General features: G+C 36.6%; 1 pseudogene across 1 annotated transcript; it reads left to right on the top strand.

Annotated features, from left to right (window-relative positions):
• The first annotated feature begins 848 nt into the window (after positions 1-848).
• LOC144628536 (chymotrypsin-like protease CTRL-1) lies at positions 849-5,410 on the top strand (annotated as a pseudogene). The gene is made up of 6 exons (XR_013566263.1): positions 849-971; positions 1,708-1,902; positions 2,775-2,956; positions 3,433-3,596; positions 4,154-4,310; positions 5,279-5,410. The product of XR_013566263.1 is annotated as a chymotrypsin-like protease CTRL-1 (transcript).
• Positions 5,411-23,138: the final 17,728 nt, after the last annotated feature.

The raw sequence follows: 23,138 nt of genomic DNA on the forward strand, positions 1-23,138 counted from the left end.
TTAACATATAAATTCTCCCCATTTTCAACGTCCATTCAGTGTTTCAACTTTCTCAGACAACTGTCACAGTTAACTCCGAGACCCCATCTGATGTCATCTCTTGTCCTGATTGTCTCCAGTGGTGTTAAAAATATCATCTCTTGTCCTGATTCTAGGGTGTATTGTGCTGTAGTTACAAATCAAATATATTTTAAAAGAAACGCGCGGTCTTTATACAGCAGAACAGGTGTATTATTAGGTTAACAACATCTAATATTTAATATATAAAACCTTCACATCACCAACGTCCATATTCAGTGTTGAAACTTTCCCAGACAGTTGACGGTTAACTCCAAGACCGTCTGTTGTCTGTCTGGTGGTGTATATAAATTTCATCTCGTATCCTGATCCTTATTTGAACAGAATATTAGAGGGGGTAACCTATATCAAAGACATGTTATGAAAAACTCGAGGTATTTGTACTTCAGAATTCATCTCGTGTCCGGACCCTGATTTGAACAGCATGTTTGTAGGTGTTATCTGCTGTGGCTACATATCAAAGATATTCTATGAGAAACTCGCGATATAAGCACACCCGCGCAGGTGTATTAAAACAACAACCCCAACATTTAACATATAAATTATTCGATTCTTCAATGTCCATTCAGTGTTTCGGACAGTTTTCAGTCAACTACGAGACCGTCTGATGCCTGTCTAGTGGTGTATAATTCCGTGTCCTCATTCTTGTTTGAACAGCCTGTTTTAGGGTGTATTCTGCCGTTGTAACATAACAAACATATTTTATGAGAATTTTGCAGTATTAGCACATCAGATCAGGTGTATTATGAAAATCATCTAACATTTAACATATATAATCTTCCCATCTCCAACGTCCATTTAGTTTGCCGTCTTATTTTGGACCGTCAAGATGGTATCCATAAAGATATACGCCATTATCGCCGTAATTGCAGTGTTCCTCAGGCCCTCCGAAAGTAAGAGACCACGACTTTCTATTGCATTCAATTTTAAGTTTTTCACATAGCTAGATATCATACCCAGTTTTTTTTTTTAGATTTAAAACTAGCTCGTCGCCAAATAAAGCTGAATCTTCATTTATCCCTCTAAAACGCACATTTCTTTACAACAGCAAAGAAGACTTGTTCTGACTGCCTCGCACCGGTCATTACACTTAAATGTTATAAAAGACAACACCATACAACGGCCACCTCCTAATTCCTTCTCAGGGTTACATTGCTGTATGCAATCTTTACGGCAAGGTGTAAGAAGTACCAGCCACAAGAAGAAAAAGAAAAAATGCTATATACATCGTTAGTTACAATACAATTTCTTGGCTTTAGAGGTATAATATAATGCATAACCTTTCAGGAAACCTTCTGGAAAGGGTTAAGTTACAATTATTGCACTTTTTCTACTGCAAAGCTTACTCAGTTTATACTATAAAAGTTTTTTTTAGCACGGGGTGATCGCTCTAATACACATTTTATTGTTCTTAGCAACATGATATGACCTTCACTTTCTTCTGTTGGGCCAGAGAAAAGCTGAAAATGTAATTAACAGAGAGATGATAAATTAAATAAATGTCATAGGAAAAAGGACGGAGAAAGACACCTCGTTGTACAAACCACAGAAAGGTTGAAACACGCTGGCCTGATGACTGTCTTACATTGACTTGACTTGTTTACTTTGCTTGTTTACTTTGCTTTTAAGGCTGCGGACAACGCATGGCGTCGAGAGTGGTTAATGGAGTGAATGCAGAGCGTCATTCCTGGCCCTGGCAGATTTCCCTGAGGGTGAACGGCCGTCACATCTGCGGGGGATCAATTATTGGCCCCTATTGGATTCTGACTGCAGCACATTGTGTTGAAAGCTACCCATATCCCGGAGGATACACTGTAGTAGTCGGTTAGTGACGTCCTCAGTTTCTCATTTACGATTGTTTTAATGATTCACAATGTTTCCCCTTAAATCAATTTTCTTGCCTCCTCGCCAGATATATCAAAATATCATACATCTTATTAATATTTTTCTTATATTATGTTTCTTCTTCCCAATCTTGGCAGGAAAATGTTTAAGGAGTCCTTATCTATAGTTTGCACTATGTCTTGATCGCATAAACGGGCGAAGTGGGTAGTTGTTCGTCTACTTCCCAGCCTCTTACAATATTAATTTGCACAAGATTATTATGAAGTTTTTTTTTTATGATTTTTTATTGATCGCATAAACGGGCGAAGTGGGTAGTTGTTCGTCTACTTCCCAGCCTCTTACAATATTAATTTGCACAAGATTATTATGAAGGTTTTTTTTTATGATTTTTTATTGATCGCATAAACGGGCGAAGTGGGTAGTTGTTCGTCTACTTCCCAGCCTCTTACAATATTAATTTGCACAAGATTATTATGAAGTTTTTTATGATTCCCAATGTTTTCCCTTAAATCAATTTTCTTGCCTCCTCGCCAGATATATCAAAAGAAGATTACAACACAATTTGATTTTCTCTAAAATCGGCTGTATCATTTACTTCACGCTGTTTGAAACAAATCAAATACAATGAGAATTTACAGTGGCATCTTTCACATAGCGGCTCTTTTAATTCGTGTGCCTTAGTGCCAACTGATTTTCAATTGCGTAGAATGAAATTGAAATGTATTTCTCTTACAATATTAATTTGCACAAGATTAACGTTTAAGGACATATAACGCAAATGGAAGTAAAAGTTACTGCTGTCGCCTTCCTCCTTTGCCTTATACCATCTAACTTTCCATTTTTTTTAACAGGAGCACATGCTCAGAGTGAAAGACCGAGCAGAGATGATGTATTTGGCCTAAGTAGAGTGATAATGCATGAGCGATATGGTCAGTTGAATTACGACGTGGCTCTTCTCCAGTTAAACAGGCCAATCCGGATGTCTTACAAGGCAAGACCGGTGGGGGGGGGGGATCACAATGTTATATCACAGGTTAGTGACACTTTTTAAGCCGATGCGGTTATTTATTTCTTATATCTTTTCAGTTGCATATACTATAAATATTTTCACGGACATAGTTCTTTCTTGGTGTCCATTTCGGGAAAGGATCGATCTTGATAAACATTTTAAAGGGGATTTAAAGGAGCTGTGTTACGGATCTTAGCCAAATTCAGGCATAGGAAATAGACACCTAATTCGATGAAATATAAAAATAACCCCTTAAAACAGTGAAGGGGCATTTCAATAACACATATAGAATTCAAACGAAGGTACGAATTATTTGACTTTTTTTATCTGCATCCAATAAATCTATTTTAAATCTCTGGCTTCCCTTAAGTTCGCCATATCTGGAAATTCCGGAAATTCTTATGTCCCATGAACTGAAAAAAGCAAATCTCGATTGAAATGGGTGAAAAGCAAACATATTTTTAAGCCGTCATTTTTTTTTTTTTTGATAAACCCAATAGGGTGAGGACGTACAGTTGGTGGAGGACAAGGGGCTAACGTGCTTCAACAAGCAATTCTGCCAGTCGCGGATGATAGAAGATGCCAGTCAGTAAACGGAAGGATTGGCCCCGTCTATAGCAGCACCATGATTTGCGCTGGAGGACTAGGGCGAGGAGGATGTCAGGTTAACTTTGACTTGGAATTTAGAGAACACGTGGCTGAAGATTCGAAAAATAAAGATTTGCCACGATTGTTAGTTAATATTGTCACCGCTTAGCAAAGCCAAAAATTAAAATAGAGAACTAAATTAATATCAAAACAGAAAATGAAATCACTAGGAATAAAAATGCTTCTTTTAAAAAATAAGGCTCAGATTTCAAAGTACCTTCTAAAAATGGATGCTATCTGGTCAATTGTTCCTAATATCGAGGGCAGAAACAGTGAAGGTTCGAGACCCATAGGACTTTAGATTAAAATTAACAAGATTTAGGTGTAAAATAAAATGTTGGTTGGGGACTTATGGTATTGAGCCTGGAATGTGAATAACAAAATGTTGAATTTGATACGTTGAGTAACGGAAGCCAGTATAGTTCGTATAGAATTAGAGTGATGTGATCGCACGTGCGGGAACATGTAATTAGACGAGCTGCAGCATTCTGGACAGACCGAAGGTTTTTCACAACATACCTCGTACGACATTACGTTAAACTTTTTATATTTGACCCCTGTTTTACTTCTCAGGGAGACAGTGGCGGACCATTCGTTTGCAAAGAAGGTGGGAGATGGGTCCTGCGTGGTGCTGTGAGTTGGGGTCACAAACACTGTAGGACCGACTACTTTACAGTGTTTGCCAGAGTCAGTACCTTTGTCAACTGGATATATCAAAGGACGTCTTAAAGTAAGTAAGCAACTTACTATTTTTTCAACAGATCATATCAAGTTTGTAAATATGTAAAAGTGTCCTTTGGCGCGGATATAAATATTTTGCTTGCTATCAACTCGGAACAGAGTTGATCGCCATGGACATTGCGAATTTTTGCAGTTGGTGGTTAAACATTCTTTGCTTTACCCACTAAATCAACAACAACAACAACAACAACAACAACACAACAACGGCAATAAGCAAACAACAGCCAAGCAGAGAGATGCACGTGTATCGGATGGGTAGTTATTGGGCCTTGTCGTGTTCTCAGTTTCGTTGTTGGTAAAGATGCCACAACCGCCAATGCCTGTTGTATTTTTAATTACTTTACCTTAAAATAGATAAATGCTTAAAATTATTAAAAACAAGTTGAAGTAGAAGTGATCTTTTTTTTTTATTTGCGGTAGCGACGACTTGCAAAAGTGTTTCTTTTTTATTGGCTCTGCACGTGTAAAGCATGCGCAGTTTTGGATCGACGTAAGCTATAATCAGAATAACGCAATCGCCATTAAGTGTGTTCGCGCTTAACTCCTTCTTAGGAGAATAAGCCTATCAACAGTTTAAATCTATAACCTACTGTTCTTTGTTTCAGAGTGAGGGGGAGGGAGAGATCTTCCTTATGTCTTTCTGGGGGACTATTCCATTTCATGGAATGATTTTCAACAGTTTATTGCGCTTGCATTTGGAAATGCTTAACTAAATCTTACCTGAATGCGATGACTGGTAAAGGACGTCGCAATGATAGCTCCGATAATTACAATGGGTCCATTATTTTCATTTAGACACTATACTTTGCAAATTCTTTATATTGTTATTTTGCTATACTATTTTGTACTTTCTGTTTGTAGAGCAGATTTGAAAAAAGTTTTATCATATACGTGCAGTTTCGGTCATCTCAGTTCGTGAGCAAAATATTTATGCATTTCTTACTTTTCACTTTGCAGGTGGACGATAGAAGTGTAACATCACTGATATCTACACTGGAATTGACAACAATTAAAATATCAGAATGATTAGCAGCCAAAATCGTGTACATGAAAGTATCAAATAACCAATTAAAAGCACGATTAATCAAATTCATTGCGAGTCTTTATTCCCTTGCCCAGTTAAAATCTTGAGACCGTGTTACTGTTGCGAAGTATTACGAAATGTTACGATTTTTTTACCAATTATTTCCGTTTCTTCCTTCCCAGGGAATTCTGCTTTCTGTCTTCTCTTCTCCCTCCAGCGAAAAGAGTTCTAGACCCTCTCCATTTCCAGTTTCTCCCCCTCTCTTTCCTGTGGAGGGGTGGGAATGCAAAAGAATGGGCCATTTGCAACCCTTTTAGCAACGTTATATAAAGTCCATATAAATGTACGTTTTTGTTTCGTTTTCTCGTAAACGAAACAATGTTGTCTTCAGTGAACTATCGGTGGATGTTTTTACACAGTGTAGGCTACTCTCCAACCAGAAGAACGCTCGTTAACACAAATGTCAACACGTTTTAGCAGAGGGAAATAAAGTGGTTAAACATGTTCTTCGAATATCGAAAAGATAACCATAAGGAATGCACAAAGATTGTTATTTCTTACGTACAAATCGAAATATCTGACGACGCTAACGTTGTTAAGAACAATTGAAGCGATGTAATGTTGAAAAACTGAATATGAAGCAAGTTCTTTCTTTTTTTTTTTGTTTAATTGTTATGTTAATATCAGTTCTGTATATATTTTAAAAGAAGAAGACAAAATTTCCAACAATAAAAGCGCTTGGAATCAAACAGCCAACAGCACTGCTGTTATGGAAGAACTACCGCTCAAGGGCAAATTGACAGGAAAGTGAAGGGCAAAAGAAGTTGCTAAAAAACCCCACTGCTTCGCAATTCTTCTGAAATCACCATTCTCGCCCCAGGATCTTCTTAAAAAATGAGCAAGCCCTTCTTTCAAACTGTCCCTCCATTTTTAATCGTTTTGTGATCCGAAAACGAAAGCCTATTTCTTTTTGAAATAGCTCCAAGTGAAACATTCGTATTTAACTTGATAAGACTTCCTACCTGCGTGAGATTTGTTGAATATCAGGTAGTTAAACTTTTTTGCTATATTATTTGTTTCTAGAACATTCCTCAAACTATTTCAAGAAGTAACCACGTGTCTCAGACCAAACCCACGTGACTCGCTACTTATAAAACTGACACACAATGTGCTACTCGTATCAGTCGCACATAACCGACTTTCTTCTTTCATATAACACAAACCTCAACTGAGAATAATGGAAAACTTCACGTCCAATCAACAAAACAACATGGACAACATGCAAGTTCTGCTTTGCGCAAACCGTTCATCAGGAAAACATTGGCTTTTCTTTTCAGCTATAAGCTTTTTCATTGCCATAACTGCAGCCTCAGGCAATACGCTAATTCTAATTGCGCTGCACAAGAATACTTCTCTTCATCCGCCATCAAAACTTCTATATCGCTGCCTGGCAGTCACTGATCTTTTAGCTGGCCTTATTGCACAACCAAGCACTGCTTTGTATAACATCTCCCTGGTAGCAGAGCGCCGCTTGACTGATTTTTGTTATTACTCCGGAGCAGCTTCTACAGTGAGTTTTACAATATTGTCTGCAATTTCTTTGCTAACAATGACCGCCATTAGTGTGGACAGACTTCTCGCTCTGCTGTTGGGGTTGAGATACAGACACATTGTAACTCTGAGGCGAGTCCGAGCGTTGGTGTTCTTCTTCTGGATTGCCAGTATCACTCTTGCCTCAACGTCTTTTTGGGAGTATTTGATCGCGAAAATTTATAACTATATATTAATATTACTTTGCATTATTGTGTCAGCCTTGTGCTATTTGAAAATTTTCCTTGTATTCCGTAATCATCATGTAAGTGCTCACCAACATCAGGAAGAGACGAACGGAGGTGGAATCCCCCTGAATATAGCAAGATACAGAAAGACAGTGTCTACGGCAATGTGGGTAGAAGGTACATTGGTGGCTTGTTATTTGCCATACAGTACAGTTATAGCTGTAATTACAAGTTATGGATCATCTCCAATTCTTGATGTCTTCTGGAAAATATCAGTAACCCTTGTTTATTTAAACTCGTCTTTAAACCCGATTCTTTATTGCTGGAAGATCAGAGAAGTAAGGCAAGAAGTTAAGAACACGATCAGACAGCTCTTCTGTTTGTCTAATTAGGTTTCAAAGGTAATCAAGGTGTGGCTTTTAGAAGAAGAAGGCGTTTCATTTCTTTAGCCGCGACTTGTTTTCTCTTTATTTCGAACTTAATCTGCGTGCTTGTTAAAATGCATTGGCCACATAATTTTTCACAGTCAAGTTTCAACTTGGACCAGAAGTCCGCGCAAGAAAAAAATCATTTCCTCGAAAATATGTTTTTAACAAGGTAATTCTCGATTAAAAAGCTTAGAAGAAGCATTTGCATATGCAATTTCGTTTATGATTATTAAAAAATATGATGGATGTAAAAACGAACTGTGTGGATGATTGATTGTTAAAGTGTAAACTTATTTGTCTTGATTGCTGTTTCAGTTCACCATGGATTAATTAGTTTTCAACCGATAGACTATTAAAATCCTCATAAGAGGGAGCAAAAGTCTTGAAGGATGTGTATATATGATAAATTGAAGGATAGGTGGGAAAACGAACGGTTCTTTAACAAGGAAATTCAAAATCATTTCAAAACGAAAAGAAAATAATAAAAGATATCATGACATTGTTATTACTGGTACATTTATTTGAGGTGTTGTGAAAGATTGACCGTCAGGAAACTCCATTCAATAAAGCTTTGTTTATTTCACCACAACAGGTGAATTTCAGCTGTTTGCTTATTTTATGAAATGTGTCTGCCGGCCTTTTCACAACCTTTCTTCAAAGAAAAAATGACTAAAACAAAAGAGCAGCTTCAAGGAAATGACATTTCTTTTATTGCCAACAATTTCATTACCGGCTTTTCTTTTCTCAAATCGAAAAAAAAAAGTCAACATAGCGAGGCCAAGTGATTATTGCTTATAGAAACCAGGGAAGATTATTCTAAATGAATGAAAATACTCTTAAGCCAACTTATTTACAAAGGGCGAGAAGTCAACCTCACGATTTGGAACGATTTGGAATAAGAAAAGATAAAAACGACTGCGTCAAGAAATAGGCGATAATTATGTAGAACTCAGACATTGTTTTGTTATAACAGACACCTTCAGCACAATTTTGTGTTCTGGATAGCCTGAGTTCGTCGCAGTACCATGTACAGAGAAAACTCTTCTTTCTAACATTTTTTTTTATTTATCATCATCATCATCATCATCATCATCATCATCATCATCATCATCATCATCAACAACAACAACAACATTTATAATCCTGCAATGTAGTTTTAATTTTTGTTTCCCGCTTGTATAACTCTTTGCCCCACCAGCATTACCTGAGCATTATTTTCCCCTAAAAGATTGACAGAGAACAGAAGTTTATTTAGCAATAGATTTCTCTCTATTTGAGTCAAATGGATAATGTACATTTTTGTTTCCTGAAGTAAATAAAGAATGCGCTATTGATCACGTTTTAATTATAGCTACGGTAAACATTCGTATTCTGTCAAATATGGGCAAATCTTCACTCACGGCGGTGCACGCTGCCCTTGAAACAGAAAATGCTCTCACTTTCCGCTTAGAAATCCCATGCAGTCCTGCGGAGTGCCTAATAAATCAATTTAACTACTATTCCTTATTTTCCATGAGCGATAATCAACTTTGATGCCCAAGCTGAATATTTGTTTATAGTGATTGTTTAGAAAAACTTGTCATTCGATTCCTCTTTAGAACTGCTTGTTGGAGGGGACTTTTAATTACTTTTCTTACCTCCATGGAACGACAATGAAAAAGGCAGTAGACACATAATTTGATGCAAAGCGGCCAGGTGTGGTTGAACCTTATTTTTAATTTTAAGCTGGCGGGAACAACAAAGCTAAACTAAATGAAGTTGCCTTAAAGTCAACCTTTCACAACAGAATGTGACGTACGCCACTTGATAAAGTTTTTTCATAAAAAAAGGTTCCTCCTGATCGTATGGAAACAGTACCTCTGCTCATTTTATTCTATTGGTTATCAGAAATCCTTACATTACGTCATTTTCTATTTCTTTCGATAAGGGATTATGTATTTTGTAGGCTTGAGACTTCAATCATGTGTAGTGTCCATAAAAAGCAATTTAACTACTATTCCTTGTTTTCTATGAGCGATAATCAATTTGGCTGCCCTCATTGAATATTCCCTCATAGTGTTTATTTTAAATAACTTGTCATTACTCTTTAGAACTCCTTGTTTGAGGGGACTTTTAATTACTTTTTTGACCCCCATGGAATGACAATGAAAAAGGCAGCAGTGGACACTTCATTGCATGTAAAGCGGCCAGCTGTGGGTGGAACTGTTTTGAAGCTGGCGGAAACAACAAAGCTAAATTAAATGAAGTTTTCCTACAGTCGGCAATTCAAAACAGCTCAATAAAATGTAGCGTATATCACTGCATAACGTACTTTCATAACAAATTGTTCCTCCAGATCGAAAACGACAAACTCAGTTTAAAAACGTACTTCTGTTATTTGTTTTACTGATTATAAGGCATCCTTACATGTACAACACTTTCTGTTTCTACTTATAAGGGTTTTTTTTTTGTCTATCATAATCAGTTGAAAACAACATTAATGATATGTCAAAACAGAAGTCAAGACAAGTTTATTTAGCAATAGAGTTTCCTGCATTTGAGTCAAGTGGAAGCGCATTTTTGTTTCCTGGAGTAAATAATTAATGCGCTATTGACCACGTTTTAATTATAGCTACCGTAAACAATCTTCGTATTATATTGGGAAAGGGTGATGGTTGGTTCGTCCATCACGGTGAAAATTTTCAAGATTTTTTGCCTAGAAATGTCAAATATTTTAAGTTTTAAGTTGCAATCCTGTGGAGTATACAATAAAAAAACAATTAATCTACCATTCACCGTTTTCCATGAGCGATAATTAATTTGGCTGTCCTTGGAGAACATTCGCATGTTAATAAAACAGTCATCCACGCATATACTTTGACGTGTATTTTAAGAATTATAATTAAGTCAACGGGACATGCAAATTTTTCTTATAGCCTATTGAGTCTACAAGTTACCCTTCTATCTTAAAAACAAGAATCCAGAGACCATTCTGAACAAAGTCCGAAAATCAGAGCATGTAAAAATAAACAAAAAAACTCTTAACTAATGGGGGAAAAATGATGTAGTTTACTCCATTTCGAATAAATCGTTCAAACCTAAGTTGACACACACAAAATCTGTATGATCGTGTTCTTCACTTGATGTCTTACTTCTTTGATCTTCCAGCAATAAAGAATCGGGTTTAAAGACGAGTTCAAACAAACAAGAGCTGTTGTTAAATCCCACATTACATCACGAAATGGAGATAATCCGTGACTTGTAATTGCAGCTACAAAATATACTGTATGGCAGATAACAAGCCACTAATGTAACTTCTACCCACACTGCAGTAGCCACTGTCTTTCTGTATCGTGCTATATTCAGGGGAATGTTTCCAGCATTCGGCTGTCCTTGATGTTGGTGAACGTCATTTTGATGATGTCGGAGTGCGAGGAATATTTTCGAGTAGCAAAAGGCAGACACAATAATGCAAAGTAATATTAATGTATAGTTATAACTTTTCGGGATCATGAAATTCCAAAACGACGTGGAGGCGAAACTTATGCTGGTAATCCAGAAGAAGATAGCTAACGCTCGGACTCGCCTCAGAGTTACAATGTGTCTGTATCTCAAGCCCAACGAAAGAGCAAGAAGTCTGTCCACACTTATTGTGGTCATTGTTAGCAGAGACACTGCGGACAATGTTGTAAAACTAACTGTGGCAATAGCTCCGGAGTAAAGGCAAAGATCAGCCCAGCGATGTTCTGTTTCCAAGGACACAAGATTTAAAGCAAGGCTTGATTGTGAAATAAGGCCAACTAAAAGATCAGTGATTGCGAGGCAGCGATACAGAAGTTTTGATGGCGGATGAAGAGAAGACTCCTTGTGCAACGCAATCAAAATCAGCGTATTTCCTATGATTGCAGTTATGGAAAAGAAAATGTTTATAACAGAAAAGAACAACCAATGTTTTCCTGATGAACGTTCTAAGCAAAGCAGAACTGCAATGGTCTTGCTGTATTCTTCCTTGGCCGTTAAATTCTCCATTGGCAATTCAGGACCGCGTCTTATCGAAAATGAAACTAGTCTGCGACCTTAAGATAATCTCACTTTATTATATAGGCATCTGTCAAGTCACGTGGTTATGATTTGAGTCACATGGTCACGTGGTGAGTCAGGTGCAAATACAAGGGAGTGTTGTGTTTGGGTGAGCGTGCAAGTGAATCCTACAGAAATGCGCCATTTGCAAGCCTTTTAGAAACGTTTCCTTTAATTCATTACAATGTCATATTTCAACACGAGTTAGTCGCGGGACATTCGTATCTAACTTAATAATCCGTAGAATCTGCGTAATTTTTTCTCACTTGTGTGTAAATTAATTTCCTTGATTCACCATTCGCTACTGATAAAACGTTGTTTGGAAAGTCTCAAACAGAAACCACGTGACTAAGATCAAACCCAGGTGACTTTCTAATAAGATAAAAATTATATTGTAATAGTCGCACAAAACCCAATTTTCATCAAAGAAAAACCTCAACTGGGAATGGAGAACTTTACGGCCAAGGAAGAATACATGACAACCATTCAAATTTTGCTTTGCGCCAGCCGTTCATCGGGAAAACAGTGGTCATTCTTTTCAGCCGTCCACTTTTTCTTCTCGATAACTGCAATCCTTGGAAATACGCTGATTCTAGTTGCGTTGCACCGGGAGTCATCTCTTCATCCGCCATCAAAACTTCTGTATCGCTGCCTCGCAGTCACGGATCTTTTAGTTGGCCTTATTACAGAACCAAGCATGGCTTTTAATCATACCTTTTTGATAACAGAAGGCCGCTTGAGTGATCACTGTTTTTACACCGCAACCATTGCAACAGTCAGTTTTACAATATTTTCTGCAGTGTCATTGCTAACAATGACTGCAATAAGTTTAGACAGACTCCTCGCTCTGTTGTTGGGGTTGAGATACATACTGATGGTAACCAAAGGGCGAGTCCAAGCATTAGTTATCTTCTTTTGGATTCTCAGCATCAGTTTTGCCTCAATGTCGTTTTGGAAGTACACGATTCCAAAAAGTTATAACTACACTTTAATATTACTTTGTATTTTTGTGTCAGCCTTTTGCTACGCGAAAATATTCCTCGCATTCCATAATCATAATATTCAAGTTCATGATCATCACCAAGGACAAACAAACGGAGGTGGAATTCCCCTGAATACAGTACTATACAGAAAGACCGTGTCTGCTGCAATATGGATAGTAGTTACGTTAGTGGCTTGTTATTTGCCATACAGTCTAGTGATAGCTGTAATTACAAGTTATGGATCATCGCCATTTCTTGGTGTCATTTGGGATTTATCAGTAACTCTTGTTTATTTAAACTCGTCTTTAAACCCGATTCTTTATTGCTGGAAGATCAGAGAATTAAGACAAGAAGTGAAAAACACGATCAGGCGACTTTTATGTTTGTCGAATTAGGTTTGAGAGTCAGTCACATCACATCACATTACCTTTATTTCACTTCGGATTTATAAGGGTAGCTGAATAGCTAATTTCTCCTAGAAAGAAAAGACGAAGAAAAAAACAGTAAGACAAGGGAGTGGCTTTCTTTTTCTTTTATTTTTTGCGTGCGTGTTTAGCTTTCCGTTGTCGAACGTGATCTGCTAGTTCAGTTTGATTCGTTTGTCGCTATATTCTTCGAAGTCGTTTTTCTGCTTCGAAAAAAATCCTAACCAAGAAACTGAAATAAGTCTCACGAAAATGTTATTATTTTTCTTTAAGGTTTCACGAAAATGTTATTATTTTTCTAAAACGTTTTAAGTCAATCTCTCGATTCAATGTGATATTAAAAAAAAATGCAAATCCGTTCAACTTATCTTTATTTAATACATATAAATGTACTTGAACACAAACTGTGTAGATGATTGATTGTTTCAGTGTAAACTTGTTTGTCTTGAATGCTGTTTCAGCTAATTATGCATAAATTAGTTTTTAACCAATAGCCAACAAAATTCCCCAATAGTAGGAACAGAAGTTACGATGTGTTTCCTTGACAAATGTGACGAAGTGTGCAGAATTTCTTTTACAAGTAATTTTAATGTCATTTCCAGACAATAAGATGAGAAAAAAACTTTGTTAATGTTTGACGTAAAATACGCTACATTTATTTGAGGTGTTTTAAATGGTTGACAGAAAGGCAACTCCATTTTATTAAGATGTGCTGTTTCTTCCAATTTCACCCGGTCGCTTCATTTAATTAATTGTCTTCTGGCCTATTCACAATAGTTCTATTGAAGAAAAAATAATTATAAGTCCACCGCAAAGAGTAAAATGTAAAATTAACAATTTTAATACTCGCTATCGTTTTTCATAAGCGAAAAGTCAACATGGCGATCGAGGCCGAGTTGATTAATACTAATAGAAAACGGGGCAATAATTTTTATCCAACTTGTTTTCCAACGCGCGAAAAGTCAACTTCACGATTTGGAATAAGAAAAGATTAAAGTATTGTGTCAAGGAAGTAGGCGCAATGTAGATCCCTTTAATGTAGACCCCTTTCCAACGCGCGAAAAGTCAACTTTACGATTTGGAATAAGAAAAGATTAAAGTATTGTGTCAAGGAAGTAGACGCAATGTAGACCCCTTTAAATAAAATAACATAAATTATATGTTTTCGTCTTATGGACTGTTTCTTGGCGTTCCTTAAATTTCATCTTACTCTATTCTTGTTGTAGGTGTGGAGTACCAGCCTATTTCTCGAGCGTTAGAGCTCTCTCGGACCTTTGCATAACTCGAACAAAAAGTCGTTTCCGTTGGATTAGCTTCTTTTAGTCGAGCGCTGCAAGTTTAGCCCCGATTTTTCATGCTAATTTGGAAGATTCGATAAATCAGGATTCCATTTTATTTTAATGATAGAACTAGCAGACAACGTTTCCTTAAATAGCAACCGTGCATAGATACAACCCTTCGTCCTATTTTTTTTTTAATTTCTATACTTAAATAATTTTTGTGCTCTAGTATATCTCCTTGCCCCACCTGCATATCCTGAACATAATTTTAAGGTTGTCTTATTTTGTTTCAGGAGTAAATAACATTTGCGCTATTGATTAACTTGTAATTATAGCTACAGTAAACACTGTGCATGTTCCGTTGGAAATGGGTGAACCTGGTTGGTTCTCCCTTCGCGGTTGTCGGTTTACTGATAGAACACGACCTCGTACACGTGTGCGGTTTTCTGTTGAAAGGGAGAATAACACATACAAATGAAGGTATTGGACTTAAATATTTTGGAGTATCTGATAAAACAGCTATTCCTCGTTTCTTAGAGCAAAAATCAACTCGGCTGCACCTTCTTGAAAATTCGCTGATAGTGTTTGTTTATACTATAGTTGTCATTCATCCATTGAACTCCTCCTCGTAGAGGACTTGTTATTACTTTTTCCTCCGTAAAACAAGTTAAATAAGAAGCGACTAGGTGTCGTTGGACTTCTCATCAAGTTAGCGAAAATAAGAAAGATAAGTTTAATCAAGTTGACTTACGGTAAACCATTCAAAACAGTTCAATTAAAGGTGGCATAATTCATTGCTATGACGTATTATCATAATGAAGTTTTCCCCCTGGTAACTCTTCACATTTTATTAACTGATTATAGAGACATCCGCACGACAAACAGACACATTCACACAGATTGTGTTTCTATACATTTACATGTATTTTAATAACGTTAAAAACAAGCAATTTTTCTTATAGACTATTGAATCTCCGGCCCTATACCCACCTAGGGTTATGGCCATAAGTCAAGTCAAAGTCTATTGAATCTAAAGCGCATCCGAGGGCCTCAATTAGGCAGTGGCCTTTACAGTTAACGGTTAAAATTTTAGTTTTATACGGCTCACGGTTAATCTGTTTCCATTACAGCTAACAGAAGTTGAAAATTAATTTCCCTTGTTGTTGAAAGTTGAAAATTAATTTCCATTATTGGAAAACATATTTTAGGTCTTAGGACCATTCTGGGGCGATGAACTGATCTAGTCTGGCTTACTTGTAATTATTGCCGTTAACATATTTTACGGCTTCCGGAGTTTTCCAATTTTTACGTTTAACGGTTAAATTTTTGGCCGTTGTACGGCTAACGGTTAACCCCATTGGGACCGTCTTATCCTTTCACCTTAATTTTTTTTTTTAAGATTTTTTTTTTCTTTTGAACCCTGATCGCAATAGGAAGATTGCAAAGACTCCAGTGACCAACAAGTTGAATCGTTTAAATAATCGGATCGTGATTAAAAGAAAATCAACGTTAAACTAATAGCGGGAAAATGTACTTTGCGTTTTGAATAAATCTTTCAGACTTAAGTTGACAGGCACAAAAACTGTCTGATTTGTTCACCTCTTGCCATAATTCTTAGATCTTCCAGCAATAAAAAGTCGGGTTTAAAGACGAGTTTAAATAAACAAGGGCTAATGTCAATTTAATAGTTAGAGGGCTGCTCCCGTATCACAGAGTTCAGGGTTCGAATCTCGGCAAGACTGTTTTCGGCCTTTCTTTTCGCAACTGCATAAGTTGCGTTAACAGTTGCGAGGATCTTCTTTTCATTTATTTCTTCATTCCGTAGGTCAAATATATGAATTTCGTATATTCATAATTTTACCTTTATCTTTCCCGAGAAAATTAATTACGAACCAATTTAATTAATGACCAGCTCCTAGTTGGCTTGTTAGCTTAATTGGTTGGAGTGCTGCACCGGTATCGCAGAGGTCAGGGTTTGAATCTCGGCAAACCTGTTTTTTTTTTTTTTTCAGGCTTTCTTTTCGCAGCTGCATAAGTTGCGTCAATAACTGTTAACAACTGCATAAGTTGCGTTAATAACTGCGAGGATATTCTTCACATTTAAAACTCCAATAGTAGTCGCAGTTAATCGTCCACTTACCTACCAGTTTTAGAAAGCCAATGATACCGCTTGTAACCACATTGCTGCTTAAAACTGTCTTTTTGTATCGTGCCAAATTCTTAGCATTTCCTCCTATCTTCTGTTGGCTAAATATGGCGTTGACTTCAGTTTGTTGATTGCGGAGTGTGAGGAAGATGTGGCCAAGTTAAAAAAAGCAAAGTGATATATTATTGTGTAGATATAGCGTTTTGGGAACGTGTGCTTCTAACATGGCATTAAGGGAAACGAATACCAAGAATCCTAAAGTTGACAACTGACGCTCGAACTCGTCTTGGAGTTACAATGCGACTGTATCTCAGCCTCTTTTCTTGACGATATAGCGGTGCCCGGCAGCCGGGAAACGGTACAAGACTGTGTCAATCAAGCCGTTGCTAGGAAAGACGTTTCTTTTCACAGAAAATTTAATATTTAAATATCAATGACTGCATACGTGTGAAATACGAATAGCTTGACAAAGTTCTTTGACTTTCCATTGTTCAGTTAACATGGTTTAGACTTGACCGTGCACAAAACACAGTAGCTATTTGCGTTTTGTTTGCTCCTTTGAAGTTTTCCGGACATCAAAACAACAAACAGTGATAACGTTGACCAGTCTGGTAAAAGTAAGTCTTGCAAATTGTACTAATAGAAATAACTCCAATGATTCCGAAATGATGTACCATTTTTATGGTGTTAAATGTCAACCGCGATAAGTTTTTGTTGTTATTCCACGCCGCCAAAACATTCCCAGTGACGTGAAACATCAGGTGAGAAATCTGGCTGAAAGGCAAAAACATCTCAGCGGCGTGAAACATCAAACGCAAAAACCGCCACTATACACTATGCCGTTATTAACCATTCGTTAGGTACTGCGCACACGCGGTTGCCCGGCACCGCAATGCCGCATTTTGAGTCGTGTAACAAAGGAAGTTTCTCCCTTCCCCCTGCCTCAGACTCACATTCTTATTGGTCAATCCACGTTTTAAAATATTTCTTTTATGTTCATAAAAGTTAAACTTGTAAAATAACCCTCGCCTCCAATCCACCCTCTTACACTCCGCCCCAAGTAGCATCACAAAGGTTTATAGCTAGACAAGGCAATGCATGTAATGCACGTTTTAAGTTTCTAAAACATCCCTGAGATAAAAGGAGATAAAACACATTTTTTCGTGATCACAACTAAATACGAGAGGCAGAAAACAAAAAAGAAAACTCAAAGAAGAAAAATCAAATCCTTCCTTAAACACGATAAGTGTAAATTGCATACGAATCGAAATTTGTTTTTGCTTAGTTTGAAAGTGTAGAGTTTAAAAGAAAATATTACAAAGTCTCCGTCGCAAGGGTCGCTTCTTCCCTAGTGAAAACAAGCCTTTAGAGTTTTCCCCTTTTTTGGGCCAGGCCATTTGGACAAAAATTGTACAAATGCTGTTATTTTTGCAAAATTTGTTGCAAAAATTGTACGCAAAATCGGGAAACACTAGCTTTCGTCAGGTTAATTCAAAGGAGAACAGAACAATTAACGTATGCCGTCTTATGTGAATTGGGTGGATCCAACTGGAAACAACGATATTTCAAAAGCAAACGTCCACAAATTAAAATTTTAACCTTATTAAAAATAATACAAACAAAACATGCACTAGTTCAAATGCAAGGTTTAAGCCCCGGGCCAAACGAGGATGACAGTTGATGAGAGTTGACTCTCATGAGAGTTTACGTCAACTCTCATCGACAATCATCAACTCGGGCCAAACGAGAGAAAACTCTCATCGACTCTCATGAAAAATTTGAACACGTTCAAAGTTGATGAGAGCGCACGAGAGTCGATGAGAGTGCATGAGAGTTCCATGCCTAACGGGAGTGAGAGTTTGAACTCTCATCAACTCTCATGCTCGTTTGGCCCGGGCTTTACACGTGCATTCAGAAATCTTTCGCTCCGACCACCTCTCACTTCTTAAATACCAGTTGTTTATCAGGCTCGCTTTAACTTATTAAATAGGCTCAGACAGGAAGCAAGAAACCTTTATACTCTAAGGTATATTTGTCATAATAACGGTTGCAATGTTTTGGTGGATATTTGCAGTTAGTTGTAATTGAGCCATTTTTCGTTGTTGTAAGCAATTAACATCACAATCTTGATACAGTTGAGGCGCCAATTATCAATCACAGGTGGACCGATCTAAAATAATTATATAGATAGTAACTTTTGAGTTTAAGAAAATAAAACAATGTTGAATCTGCTCAAAAATGTTAGACTTTTATTCATAGTCAAATGACACATTATTTCTTACCAACTATGGAATAAAACAGTAACAACAGTCAACTCGTCATCTCTCAAGTTAATTTGTAAACCGACATTTATTTCTGTATTGTCAACCCTACAAATTGGCTCTCTGCCAACAATATTTTTTTTTTCGATCGTTTAAAAAAAAAGTTCTGAAATATAAGATGTGTTGTTGCTTAGTACTTTTGATAGATTTTTGATACTGTTACATCAATTCCCTAGCTCACCAATGATAGCCGCTCCAAAACCAAATAGCAAAAAAAAATGAGACAAAACAAATTAATACGCACAAATTAGCAGCCTAAACACAACATGTGTCAATATATATTAGAAACTATGTACATTTTCCTTTTCTGTAATTCGTGAAGAAATACATTTTTCAAAACGAATCGCCTTTTGAGTTAAGAATATGTCACTCGTGCTAAAAACAAAACGCAATTTTAAGAGGAGCTTTATATGTAAACCCTTCTAGCAGTGAAACGATTACAAAGAATTCTGTGCCGATAGTAAAGTAAATTAATCATTTAGCAGGTGAAGTTACCCATATTTAGTTTTCGGGAAACAGAATAAAGCTAACATCTTATCTTAATCCATACTTACAACTAGAATATCAAATGAATCGTCAAAAAACCCGACTTAATTTAAACATAAAAGATACCTGATCGTGTTCTTCACCTCTTGCCTTACCTCTTTGATCTTCCAGCAAAAAAGAATCGGGTTTAAAGACGAATTTAAACAAACAAGCGTCGATGTTAATTCCCAACAGACATCAAGAAATGGAGACGAACCATGAATTGTAATTATAGCTATAACTACACTGTATGGCAGATAACAAAGCACTAACGCCACTAATACACACACTGCAGCAGAAACTGTCTTTTTGTATCGTGTCAAATTCATTGCAAATCCCCCTGTTCTTGGTTGTTCTTGCTGAATATGGCTTTGAACTTCAATTTGATGATGTCGAAGGAGAAGAAATATTTTCGAGTAACAAATGGCTGACACCAAAAGACAAAGTGATATTATTGTGTAGTTATATTTTTTTGGGATCGCGTACTTCCAAAGCGACATTGAGGCGAAGGTAATGCTTGGAATCCAAAAGATTATAACCAAAGCACGAACTCGCCCCAAAGTTACAATGTGTCTGTATCTCAACCCCAACAACAGAGCGAGAAGTCTGTCCACACTTATTGTGGTCATTGTTTTCAAAGACACAGAAGTCAAAATTGTAAAGCTGACGGTAACAATGGCTGCAGTGTAAAAACAAACATTCGACCAGTGTTCTTTTTCGTCGAATGTAAAATAGAAAGCATTAACTGGTTCTGTTATAAGGCCAATTAAGAGGTCCGTGATAGCGAGGCAGCGATACAAAAGTTTTGATGGCGGATGAAGAGAAGACTCTTTATGCAACGCAATGAGAATAAGCACATTCCCTAGGATTGCGGTAATGGAGAAGAAAAAGTTTACAGCGGCGAAGAAAATCGAATGCTTTCCCGTATGACGTGCCGTACAAAACAGATATTGAATGCTGTTGCTGTACTCTTCTTTCATCGTAAAGTTTTTCATTTTCAGTTGAGATCCGCATGTAAAGAAAGATGAAATTTTATCTGCCAGTGTTCACTGTTTAATGAAACAGTATTCACTGTTTAATGAAACAGGTACTCTTGGCTTGATGACACATGTCAGTTAACCCGGTAAAGAAGCTGTCTTCCAATAGTATTCGTGTTAAAAAAAAAGAAAGAAAAAATGTGCCCTTCAGCAACATCCTTTGTAATCCGACAGGGAGCCATCCGATAATAAATTTGTCAGATCCTTTTTATCCTCTTGATCATCTACTTTGTATGAAATATATGGGTAATAAGTTAACTCGGTGGAGCCCTTTCTACAGAGCCTATATCTAGTTCACAAATATTGAAACTGTCGAATTGTTTTCCTGTCTGTCTATCTTCTTTTTGGCAGCTAAATATATTTGATAGAATTTTTTTTTGGGCGTAAAATTGTAAAGTGGACTTATCGCTGCTTTAAAATAATTTACAAATCTATCACGATCATGACATTGAATTTTAGTTTGAGAAAGCAGCGCCTTTGTTTGAATTGTATATTTCTTTCGTAAGCCTTTAGCTGAAGAAATGTACGTGAACTTTAGCATAAAACTTTCTTGATTGTTTACACTTCGTTTACTCATAGAGAAATATAATGTTGAAAGCTTTCTTTTTAAGATTCACCAACTTTAGTCAAGCTTGCGTGCGTTTTATCGTCAGTATGTTACTTACAACAGTTAGGTTAAAATAACTGGAAACCAAATATTATTGTATTATAGATAGATGTACAAGAAAAGCGTGGGTGCAAAAACTGGTCAATGACCGAATAGATCAGTGACGTTCAAAACTTTATGCTAATGTTGAAAAACTGTCTGAATACTGTTAAATGTTTACAAGGTAGCATATTGTGTGACAGATCTGTTAATTTTAGTGGGTGACTTTAAACGTTTCTTATTTTCCCGGCATTCATGCTCGTCATATTAACTTATATTCATACAACTTACGATACGTACAGTATATCTCAACCGATTCTCCACTATCATATATTTATTATTCGTGATATAAGCTTAACTCAGTGATTACAATGAAGAAAAAAAAACATACTAAAGCGTTTCTAATTGTCAATATATAAAAGCAACTTTGACAAACGAGAAAAAAAAACTATCTTACTTTACTTAACGTCTCAATTTACTGATTTCCCAACAGAAAATTATAATTAGGCTTCACATCCTGAGCAGGGTATTTAGTGAATGGCAGCAAGAATGCTGAAAACATACAACGATAGGAACTAACAAGCCACTGATGTCACTTTTAGTGCAATATTTTTCACTTTCGATCACCATGTAAACTAATAACCTGTGACACATCTTTTGAAATAATAAATTAGACCAAAAAATAGTTACCCTCCTCCAGAATGACATTTTTTAAGAGTCAAGTTGTTTCTATGGCAGAAAAGTAGGCAATCTACCCGGCTTACGTAGATGAAATGCGTCATTGAAGAATATAGAAGCGTGGGAAGTCAAGGGGAAGTTTTAGCAGATTTCTACAGCTGTCGCTGCTACGGCGCTGGTACTGAGTGATGTCCCAGTGGTCTGCCAAATTTTATGCAAGCAAAAGCAAAATACGAAGCATTGTAACCTAAGAAGCTGAAAGTGTCAAGCATTTAGTATTTAGCTTCACTTTCTTAACAAATCATAATCATAACAATAGGCAAAGTTTGGGACATAAAAATGACATTCATTTGTTCCTATGATACATGGGTTATTTCTTAACGAAAGCAGTGGAATTCTATACAGGCAGCAAAGGCACAATAATATCCTAAAATGTTAATGGCATGAATATCTCAAAGAATTTCGAGTGAAGAGCAGAAATATATCACAACAGACCAATGCGCAACGAATATCGTATAGTATTTTGAGTAAGAAGCAAATAAAAAAAACAGTGGAACGCGTAAAATGCTGAGACATTCGTTGACAAATGACAGAAGAGCCAAATAAATCTGGCAAAAAGTTTCGAATTTGTTTTTTTTGGCTGCTTTTTCGCTTTTCAATTTCCACGTAGCGCCAGCCGTAGCGATTTGTTTAAACGCCCTATTTTTTTAGCCAAATTCGACCTTTTTTAGAACTTAACTATAAACCTAAAATGGTAGGAAAGTGCTATAGTGAAAAGGTATAACAAAAACATCTTCGAAATAAAATATTTTGCTCGACGAGATAGTGTTGAACGAATAAACTATACTGTAATGAAGGACACATTTACTTTTCACCCAAAGACGAAGCTAATTGTGGCGATATAACTGGTTTCCTCTTTAGAATTCTTATAAAATAACGAAAAATCTACATGGTTACTTACTTCCGTCAAAGGTTTTTACAATGTGAAATATTGAAAACACATTGATGCCAACTTCCTGTCATTTTTTTCTTCTTTTTTTTTTACAAATTTAATAATAAGCCACGTACTTTGTCCGGCCTTAAGAGGTTCTATTCTACAAGTAACACAGAGAAGAGAATCTTTAAAATCGAGTTTTAAAAACATAAAACCTGTCTGATTGTTTTCTTTACCTCTTGTCTAACTTCTTTGATCTTCCAGCAATAAAGAATCGGGTTTAAAGACGAGTTTAAACAAACAAGGGTTCCAGTTAATTCCCAACAGACATCAAGAACTGGCGACGATTTTCGAATCATGATTATGGCCATAACTATACCGTATGGCAGATAACAGGCAACTAATGTTGCTTGTACCGACACCGCTGCTGAAACTGTCTTTTTGTATCGAGCCAAGTTCATGGTACTTCCTTCTTTGTTCGATTGTCCTTGCTGAACATGGCCTTGAACTTCAGTTTGACGATGGCGAAGCGTGAAGAAAATTTTCGAGTAAC

The sequence above is a fragment of the Oculina patagonica genome, chromosome 10 (assembly GCF_052425735.1).
Source record: "Oculina patagonica isolate OP01 chromosome 10, crgOcupat, whole genome shotgun sequence".
Taxonomy (NCBI): domain Eukaryota; kingdom Metazoa; phylum Cnidaria; class Anthozoa; order Scleractinia; family Oculinidae; genus Oculina; species Oculina patagonica.